We start from the raw sequence: 9923 nt of genomic DNA on the forward strand, positions 1-9923 counted from the left end.
AGAAGTTAACTTTTGTGGCTGGTTTGATATATCTAATGGGAGAACAACCAGCAGTGTTTAGGGGTATATTTGCCCTATTTTTCAACAGTGTGACCTGAATTCAGTGTGCTCATTTGTGACCCATGAAGGCATGGTTACAGGTGGTTTTTTAATCTAGCAGAAAAAAAGGCATAATGTGTTCCAGAAGGTTGGAGCTGAAAGTACACAAATTCAGATTAGAAACAACAGAAATCGTTCAAACCATGACGGTAATTAACCATTGGAACATCATCTCTGCGGATGTAGTGGATTCTCCATCGCTATGAGCCTTTAAATTGAAACTGGATAGTTTTCTAAATAAGATGCTCTAGCTCAAACAATAGTTATAGGCTGACACAGAGTTTACTGGGTGAAAGTATATGGCCTGTATAATGCAGGAGGTCAGACCACATGCTCAGAATTGTCCCTTCTGGCTTTCAAATCTATGAATTGTGCCATGATTTTATGATGCACACAAAAATTAACTAACAGAATTTGCATTCAGGTTTCCAAAAGGCCAAGATTACTTCTGCTGCATACTGCACTGCTGAGCCTCTGCCAGATGAGCTGTGGCCCATGGAAAGCCGGGACAGTTAACTAACAAGACAGGTAAGAGGTCCAACAGGTACTATGCCCAGCAACCAGTTGGATGGTCCATGGACTCCACAGAACACAGAACACGTAAAGACAGCGATGGGCAATCATTTTTGATGGGGGAACCACTAAAAGGTTTTGGTAAGTGGTCAAGGGACACATTTTTTCTATAGTGTGGGTGCAAAGTCTAGGACAGAAGTTGGGTGCAGAAGGGAGCTCAGGGTAAGGGACAGGGGTGCAGAAGAGGGTATGGGCTCTGAGAGGGAATTTCGGTGAAGGAGGGGGTTGTGACCTAGGGCAGTGGATTGGGGTGAATGGTCTGGAAGAGAGTATGGGTGCTGGAGAGGATTCTGGCCTGGGGGAGCAGTGGGGAAAGGGGTTCAGGGTCTGGGAGGGTATGTCTACACTACAAAGTTAATTCGAACTAACAGATGTTAGTTCAAATTAACTTTGATAGGCGCTACACAGGCAAACCGCTAGTTCAAACTTAATTCGAACTAGCGGAGCGCTTAATTCGAATTAGGTAAACCTCATTCTATGAGGACTAACGCCTAGTTCGAATTAAGTACAGGCAGTCCCCGGGTTACATGGATCCGACTTACATCGGATCCCTACTTACAAACGGGGTGAGGCAACCCCGCACTAGCTGCTTCACCCCAACAGACCATGGAGATGCAAAGCTAGCGACCCCCCCACCCCAGCAGACTAGGGAGACGCGGAGCGGCTTTTCTCAGCAGACACCTCAGCTTGAGAATAAAGGACTGAGGGAAGTGAGGTGTGGGAGAATAAAACTGAGCTCTGGAGAAATGTTTGGCTAGAGTTTCCCCTACAATATGTACCAGTTCCGACTTACATACAAATTCAACTTAAGAACAAACCTACAGTCCCTATCTTGTACGTAACCCGGGGACTGCCTGTAGTTCGAATTAAGGGCTGTGTAGCCACTTAATTCGAACAAGTGGGAGGCTAGCCCTCCCCAGCTTGCCCTGGTGGCCACTCTGGGCACCACCAGGGAAACTTGTCTGCCCCCCTCTCGGCCCCGAAGCCCTTAAAGGGGCACGGTCTGTCCACGGTGCCCGTGCCAGGTGCAAGCCTGCCAGCACCCAGCCAGCAGACCCTGCACCTGGCACGGCATGAGCCAGCCACCCGCTGCCACCAAGCCCTCCACCTCTTCCCGGGACCAGGCTGGCGGCTCCCGGGAGCCTGCCCGGGTCCGCAAGAGGCGGGCGCCCGCCTGGTCTAGTGCAGACATCGTGGACCTCATCCACGACCTCCGCACTAGGCACAGCAAAGTGGCCGTCTAGGGAAGGATAGCTGCAGGCCTGGCCACCCAGGAGCAGGTTTGCATGAAAATCAAGGTGGTCCAGTGAGATCCCCGACCCTGAGCTTAGAACATAAAAACATAAGAACAGCCGTACTGGGTCAGACCAAAGGTCCATCTAACTCAGTAGCCTGTCTGCCGATAGCGGCCAACACCAGCTACCCCGGAGGGGATGGACCGAAGACAATGACCAAGCCATTTGTCTCGTGCCATCCATCTCCAGCCTTCCACAAACAGAAGTCAGGGACAACGTTCCTACCCCCTGGCTAATACCACTCCATGGACCCAACCTCCATGACTTCATCTAACTTCTCTTTAAACTCTGTTATAGTTCTAGCCTTCACAGCCTCCTTCAGCAAGGAGTTCCACAGGTTGACTATTTGCTTTGTGAAGAAGAACTTTCTCTTATTAGTTTGAAGCCTGCTACCCATTCATTTCATTTGGTGTCCTCTAGTCCTTCTATTATGGGAACTAATGAAGAACTTTTCTTTATGCACCCTCTCCACACCACTCATGATTTATTAGACCTCTATCATATTCCCCGTCAGTCTTGTCTTTTCTAAGCTGAAAAGTCCCAGTCTCTTTAGCCTCTCTTCATATGGGACCTGTTCCAAACCCCTGATCATTTTAGTTGCCCTTTTCTGAACCTTTTCCAAGGCCAAAACATCTTTTCTGGGGTAAGGAGACCACATCTGTACACAGTACTGAAGATATGGTGTACCATAGTTTGATACTTCCCCTCCTCCTTCTTCCCCTGGCTTCCCCCTTCCAGCTCCCTCCTCCCAGGTTCCCCCTTCCCCTCTCCCACTCTCTCTCTTCCCCTCTCCCACCTCCTTTTCCCAGTCTCCCCAGAGGTTAATCCCCCTCCCCCCCAGTTTTGTTAAATAAAAAGAGTTTCTATTTTTGAACACACGTGTCCTTTATTTTTTACAGGCAGTAAAGGGGGGCTAGGGAGGGATAAGTGGAAGGAGGTGAGGGAGGAATGGGGTACGAGGGACTGGGGTGGCTCTGCGAGTTCCTCGGGGTGGAAGCTCTCCTGCAGCCCGCCGATTGACACCCCCCCCCCCGGATGGCAGCCTGCGACAAGTGCAGCCGGGCTGATGGCTGAGTGCTGTGATGTGCCGAGCATGGGCATTCAGGGCACTCCAAGCCAGGACTGCTTTGCTGTCCCTCATCGAGTTAGACGAGCGAGCGGGGAACCCCTGAGAACTGTCTGTCCAGGGTGGGGGTCGGGTCTCTTTAAGCACAGCCCTTGGCTAGTCTGAGACAGCAGCTCCACCCTCTAAGTCCTAATCTGATGCCCTGCTGGCACTGCTTCCAGCCATCCTTAACCTCGGTTCAGGGTCCACTCAATGTGGACATGCTACTTCGAATTAGCAAAATGCTAATTCGAACTAGTTTTTAGGTCTAGATGCACTAGTTCAAATTAGCTTAGTTCGAATTAACTAATTCGAATTAAGTTAGTTCGAATTAGTGCTGTAGTGTAGACATACCCGGAGGGAGCTGTGACCTGGGGTGGAGGGCAGAGGGTGTGGTGGTGACCTGGGGCAGGAGGGGGTGGTGACCTTGCGTAGGTGGCTGGGATGCAAGAGGAAGAGGGGTGCCAGAAGCAGACTCTGGCTGGGAGATGTTTACCTAGGCAGCTCCCAGCTAGCATCCCAGCGGAACCCTCAGGCAGGCTCCCTGCCTGCCGCAGCCCCAGACTGCTCAAGGTAGCTGGCTGCTACACAAGGCTCTCTGCCAATAGGAGCTGAGAAACTGTGCTGGGGGTGGGGGCAATGTGCATAGCCTCCCTCCCTCCCCAATATATGGTGCAGAGAGCCACATGGAGCAGCTAGCTGTTTTGAGTGGCGCGAAGCTGCTCCTCGCCCAAGAATCCTGCTGGGGGAGTCCGCGGGCCAAATTAAAAGGCTTGGTGGCCCTGCTCAATGGGTTCCATTGTGGTCTGATTGTTGACTGCCCGGAGAAAGAGCCTGGTTTTTAAAGCCTGTCCTGGGCTGGGGAAAGCAGCCACTATCTGTCAGGCTTTTTATAAAAGCTAGTCTGACCTGAAGAGGAGGGAGAGGGAGTCTAACGGAGGTGGGCAGTCCAAGCCTGGGAGAAATGACCTGTGATACAGCTGCCTGCCCAAAGCAAAGTAAACCCACATGGAAAACCTACCAGGGCTGGAAAAAAAACTTTAAACAGCTTCCTTTTAAATTAATTTAATTCCACGTTTAATACTTTAGCCGGTGACAAAAGGAGCTTTAAAGTCTCTAGGAACACTGAATGCTATGAAAGGGAAAAGGCGGATGGGGAGCCCAAGGGACTTCATTAGAATGCTGAGGACAATCGGAAACCAGCTGCCAAACACAGTTTGCTGGTCTGGGGGGAACAGAACTTTGCAACGCTGACCCACCAGAGTCCCTCCTGCTTCCTGTGCCTGCTTCTGTCACACCAGGGCAATAGACCTGGGCGTAAGAATCTATGACACGAGAACTGACAGTCCTCAGCAGAGGCTGCAGCTCAGTTTTGCCTCAACTGAGCTGCCTCTGCCAGTGAGACCATTATTGTTTAGAGCAGAGAGTTTCAACCTATGTCTAAGATTTCCAAAGCACACCGCACTCCACTTGAAATTGTGTAGGGGTCTGCAAATGAAAAGAGGTAGAAAACCACTGGTCTAGAGCCAGGCACAGCACAGGATGATGCTAATGCTTCCCCTCTGCCCACAGTTCTGTCAACACGCCTTCCTCCAGAGCTCCAGCCCATTCACGTCAAAAAGCCACCTCCACTAGTCCAGTCCTGCTTCCCTACTGAACTCTGCCAGGCCCCTCATGCCTTCCCTGCAGCACCCCAACCTTCCACTCCAGCCCTGAGCTCCCCATCCAACCCTGCCAGGCCCCTCACACCTCCCCCTTAGCATCCCCACCTTCCACTCCAGCCCTGAGCTCCTCACCCAACCCTGCCAATGTACCTACCTCCAGCCCTTCAGACAAATCTCTCCAAATACATTCCAGTGCCCTGGAGTCACATGTCTGACAGGTTTGCATTGTACAGTGAGATCACATGACCATTTCTACAGCATTAAGTTCCAGACACATCAGCAAAATATTAAAACAGCTGAATCTAATAAACAATCTCCAGGCTGGGGACAATGTGCAGCTACAGATAAAGAGAGGCAGATAAACACACTGTATACGTATACATAATGCTGCCACACAAAGAGCATTCCTGCTCTTGGCAGCTCCCTCAGACTCAGTAAGATCCAAAGAGGTCTGAGCACTAACTGTCAAGCCCACAGACATTTTGGGTGTGTCTAGACTACAGTTTTGTCGACAAAAGTGGACTTTTGTGACAAAACTATACCTGCGTCTACACTACATAACGTCGACAGAACTCAGCAGTTCTGTCGACGCTGGTAAACCTCATTTTACGAGGCATAACGCCTTCTGTCGACAGAGTTCTGTCGACAGAAGGTGTTATTGCATGTAAACTGTCCTTGCGTCTACACTGCCATGTCGACAAAGCATCTTGGTGCCTGGCGAGATGCTTTGTCGACAGAACTGAATGTAGTGTAGATGCTCTTTGTCGACAGAAGCTTTGTCGACAGTATCTGTTGACAAAACTTCTGTCGACAAAACCCTGTAGTCTAGACGTACCCTCAGATAAGAACAGGCCACTTAAATACAAGAGCCCTCTAGAACTACAAACAGCCGCTGGTGTGGGTAGGGTCTTAGAACTCCACTCGGTGAGGTTTGGCCACTGATACCACTAGGGCAAGTGGCAGACTCCACTGAGGTTTACTGAAGGCTATTCAAATACCAGCCAGAACACTTGTGAAAGCCACCCCAGAGTAGGGCACTGTCTATGTCTTGTGTTTAGAAGCTGTGCTACAGGCTGTTACAAGACAGCTGCTAGATCACAGCAATCAGCTTATCCTAGATAGAAAACTATAATCTAAAGAGCAAGCTCTCAATATTCTCCCTCTCTAGGCTGGAAAGTTAGGTGGGTTTGCTTGCCTTTATGTAAAGTATCCACATCTGGGCTTAGATACATACTGCAATTTCTAGGGCGTAACCCGTGGGCAGTCTTAGAAAAAGAAACGGATTGATGTAAGAATCACTGGATGCATCTACACTGCAGGGTTTTTTCCGAAAAATGGCTATTTTCCCAAAAAACCTTCACTTACGTCCACACTGCTATTGTGTTCTTTTGAAAAAAAATCACAAGAACGCAGGGGTTTTTCTGACATTGGTAAACCTCATTCCATGAGGAAGAATGCCTTTTCGGAAAGAGCACTTTAGAAAAAAGGCGTGTGTGGACTCGGAAGAGGGAGTTTTTTCAAAAGAAGAGGCCTCCAGGAAAAAGCACAGGTGCTTGCAGTCTAGACATACCCACTGAGTCCACACTGCAGTGCACAATCTGACAGATAGATTTACAACCATAATGTATGGAGAGCCAAATCCAACTCTGCTGTAACTCCATAGACTTAAATATGAACATAGGAACATAAGAACGGCTGTACTGGGTCAGACCAAAGGTCCATCTAGCCCAGTATCCTGTCTGCCGACAGTGGCCAGCACCAGGTACCCCAGAGAGGGTGGACCGAAGACAATGATCAAGCGATTTGTCTCCTGCCATCCCTCTCCAACCTCTGACAAACAGAGGCCATGGACACCAATTTTATCCCCTGGCTAATAGCCTTTTATGGACCTAACCTCTATGAAATTATCTAGCTTCTCTTTTAACTCTGTTATAGTCCTAGCCTTCACAGCCTCCTTTGGCAAGGAGTTCCACAGGTTGACTACATGCTGTGTGAAGAACTTTCTTTTATTAGTTTTAAACCTGCTACCCATTAATTTCATTTGGTGTCCTCTAGTTCTTCTGTTTAGGGAACTAATAAATAACTTTTCTTTATCCGCCCTCTCCACACCACTCATGATTTTAATAGACCTCTATCATATTCCCCGTCAGTCTTGTCTTTTCTAAGCTGAAAAGTCCCAGTCTCTTTAACCTCTCCTCATATGGGACCCATTCCAAACCCCTAATCTCTTTAGTTGCCCTTTTCTGAGCCCTTTCCAAGGCCAAAATATCTTTTTTGAGGTGAGGAGACCACATCTGTACACAGTATTCAAGATGTGGACGTACCATAGTTTTATACAGGGGCAGTAAGATATTCTGTGTCTTATTTTCTATCCCTTTCTTAATAATTCCTAGCATCCTATTTGCCTTTTTAACCGCCGCTGCACACTGTATGGAAGTTTTCAGAGAACTGTCCACAATAACTCCAAGATCTCTTTCCTGATTTGTCGTAGCCAAATTAGCCCCCATCATACTGTACGTATAGTTGGGGTTATTTTTCCCGATGTGCATTACTTTACACTTATCCACATTAAATTTCATTTGCCATTTTGTTGCCCAATCACTCAGTTTGTTGAGATCTTCTTGGAGTCCCTCACAGGCTGCTTCTGTCTTGACTATCCTAAACAGTTTGGTATCATCTGCAAACTTTACCATTTCACTGCTTACCCCTTTCTCCAGATCATTTATGAATAAGTTGAAAAGGATTGGTCCCAGGACTGACCCTTGGGGGACACCACTAGTTACCCCTCTCCATTCTGTAAATTTACCATTTATTCCTACCCTTTGTTTCTTGTCTTTTAACCAGTTCTAAATCCAAGAAAGGACCTTCCCTCTTATCCCATGGCCATGTAATTTACACAAGAGCCTTTGGTGAGGGATCTTGTCAAAGGCTTTCTGAAAATCTAAGTATACTATATCTACTGGATCCCCCTTGTGTACATGTTTGTTAACCCCTTCAAAGAACTCTAATAAAGTAGTAAGACATGATTTCCCTTTACAGAAACCATGTTGATTTTTGTCCAACAAATTATGTTCTTCTACATGCTTCATAATTTTATTCTTTACTATTGTTTCGACTAATTTGCCCGGTACTGAAGTTAGACTTACCGGTCTGTAATTGCCAGGATCACCTCTAGAGCCCTTTTTAAATATTGGTGTCACGTTGGCTACCTTCCAGTCATTAGGTACGGAAACCGATTTAAAGGATAGGTTACAAACCACAGATAATATTTCAGCAATTTCCCATTTGAGTTCTTTTAGAACCCTTGGATGAATGTCATCTGGTCCCAGAGATTTGTTAACATTAAGTTTTTCTATTTGTTCCAAAACCTCCTCTAATGACACTTCAATCCGGGACAGTTCCTCAGATTCATCACCCACAAAGGATGGTGCAGATTTGGGAATTTTCCCAACGTCCTCAGCCATGAAGACTGAAGCAAATAAATCATTTAGTTTCTCTGCAATGGCTTTATCGTACTTGATTGCTCCTTTTATAGCTCGATCGTCTAGGGGACCCACAGGTTTTTTAGCAGGCTTCCTGCTTCTAATGTACTTAAAAAACATTTTGTTATTTCTTTTTGAGTTTTTGGCTAGCTGTTTCTCAAAATCTTTTTTTTTTTTTGCTTTTCTTAGTACATTTTTACACTTGATTTGACAGTGTTTATGTTCCTTTCTATTTATCTCACTAGGGTTGGACTTCCACTTCTTAAAAGATACCTTTTTGTCCCTCACTGCTTCTTTTACATGGTGGTTAAACCACGGTGACTCTTTTATAGGTCTCTTGCTATGTTTTTTAATTTGGGGTATACATTTAAGTTGGGCCTCTATTATGGTGTCTTTAAAAAGTTTCCATGCAGCTTGTAGGGATTTGGCTCTAGTCATTGTTCCTTTTAATTTTTGTTTAACTAACCTCCTCATTTTTGTGTAATTCCCCTTTTTGAAATTAAATGCCAGTGTGCTGGACTGCTGAGGTGTTCTTCCCACCGCAGGAATGTTAAATGTTATTATATTATGGTCACTATTCCCAAGCGGTCCTGTAACGGTTATCTCCTGGACCTGATCCTGCGTTCCACTCAGGACTAAATCGAGAACTGCCTCTCCTCTTGTGGGTTCCTGCACCAGCTGCTCCAAGAAGCAGTCATTTAAGCCATTGAGAAATTTTATCTCTGCTTCTCTTTCTGAGGTGGCATGTATCCAGTCAATATGGGGATAATTAAAATCCCCCATTATTACAGAGTTCTTTATTTTGGTAGCCTCTCTAATCTCCCTCAGCATTTCAATCTCAGTATCGCTGTCCTGACATTCCAAATATAGAAAGATGCGTCTAGTAGCCTCATCAGCTAAGCATCTGTAGACATTTTAAATTTTTAGGCTGATTTCATTATGAATGAAATGCCTACAGAAGAATCTCGGTAACGCTATCAAATATATTGGTAAGTCATTGATATCAGTAGTGAACCTGGTCTACAGCTAGTGCCCTGCTGTCAGCTCTGAGGTCTGCCCAGCTCTGTTTTCAGAGGGAAGAACTGAACAGCAGTGAAGTTAGAGACAAAAAATAAGAGATTGCTGAAGTGGGTGGGATAAGTAAAATGATTTTGACAACACTTTAACCAATAGGCTGGAAGCATGTAAATTTCTGAATGCAAACTGTGAGGCCAAATAGCTGGCACACCTTGATGTCATAAATCCATCTAAAACAGTGATGGCAATCTTTAGCATTTATGTCACCATTTTTTCCTTCAGAGTGTTTTATAAATATTAATTAAGTCTCACAATCCCACTGGGAGATAAGTATTGTTCCCATTTTAGAAATGGTGAAACTGAGTGGCAGAGGGAAAGGCTTTTGCTTAAAATCATAGGCAGTGTCAGAGCTTGGATGGGAACTGGGAGAAAAGCTACATGATTATTTTTGGACAACACACTTTTTTCAGTGAGAAACAGCTCCAAAAAATTTCACAAATTAATATTAAATTTGTCCAACAAAAACGAAAAAACAAAGATTACATTATTTATTTTGAGTGTTACTTCCTTTTTTTTTTTAACGTAAATGGTAAAAATACTGAATCCACCACAAGCTATTTTGTCTTATGTTGAATAAAATGTTTCGTTTTACTTGGATTTTTTTATTTTTATTCAGCCTTTAAACCAA

This window comes from Pelodiscus sinensis, chromosome 13, assembly GCF_052426305.1.
Source record: "Pelodiscus sinensis isolate ZL-2025 chromosome 13, ASM5242630v1, whole genome shotgun sequence".
NCBI classification, from domain to species: domain Eukaryota; kingdom Metazoa; phylum Chordata; order Testudines; family Trionychidae; genus Pelodiscus; species Pelodiscus sinensis.